This window comes from Lynx canadensis, chromosome A3 (genome assembly GCF_007474595.2).
Source record: "Lynx canadensis isolate LIC74 chromosome A3, mLynCan4.pri.v2, whole genome shotgun sequence".
Classification (NCBI taxonomy): Eukaryota; Metazoa; Chordata; class Mammalia; order Carnivora; family Felidae; genus Lynx; species Lynx canadensis.
The window spans coordinates 97281831-97282630 of NC_044305.1; the positions used below are offsets into that span (position 1 = coordinate 97281831).

The 800-nt window shown below is 39.9% G+C and overlaps 1 pseudogene; it reads right to left on the reverse strand.

The window, feature by feature from the left end:
• Nucleotides 1-413: 413 nt before the first annotated feature.
• LOC115511354 lies at nucleotides 414-534 on the reverse strand (annotated as a pseudogene).
• Between the last annotated feature and the right edge of the window lie 266 nt (nucleotides 535-800).

The window sequence follows — 800 nt, forward strand, 5'->3', positions numbered from 1 at the left end:
TGGGAGGGACAGGAAGTAGGTTTTATTGGTGATTAAGGATTAGGCAGTGACTGAAGCTGATGACTTTAGGAATGTAGGGCCTGCCATTTCTCTGGGGCCACAATTAGAATGTATTTGACCCCACAGCCAACCACGATGAGCTTCTTTTCAGCCACCATGTCTTCAAATTCATTCATATTAAACTTAGTAAAGCCTCTCTTCTTGAAGATGTGGGTCTTCCAGCAGCCAGATAACTTGAACTTGACCCTGCATAGGACCTCTGTCCTTGTTTTGTGGTGTGGAACTGGTGAATCTGATGGTTTGCCCAATGGGGATCTTGGCCACTGTACTCTAGGGCCAAAGGCACCCCACATATCTGTCTGGGGCCTAGAATGGGGACAACTTGAGGTCAGACATAAATGTCCAATAGAAAGGTCCATCTCCATGTACTTAGGGCAAGCCATATGAGCAACAGACTGCATATGCTACTAAGGAAGCTGCTGTTTGCAGTCATTGGACATCTAAAAAGAGCCTGGTTGGTTTAATTGGCTGCAGTCTGTTTTTGTTGTTGTTTTGTTTCTTTTGTTGTCATTTTTAAATTGTTTTTTAGTGTTTGTCCTAGAGTTTTCAATATACATTTTATAGGCTAATCCAAGTCCACATTTAAATAATGCAATGCTAATCATGGGCAGTGTGAGTACCTTACAATAACAAAATAATCCTAATTTCTCCTCCTGTCCCTTGTATCATTATTATCATTCATTTAATTTAGGCATAGATTATGTAATCAAATGCATTTTTGGTATTATTATAATTAACAC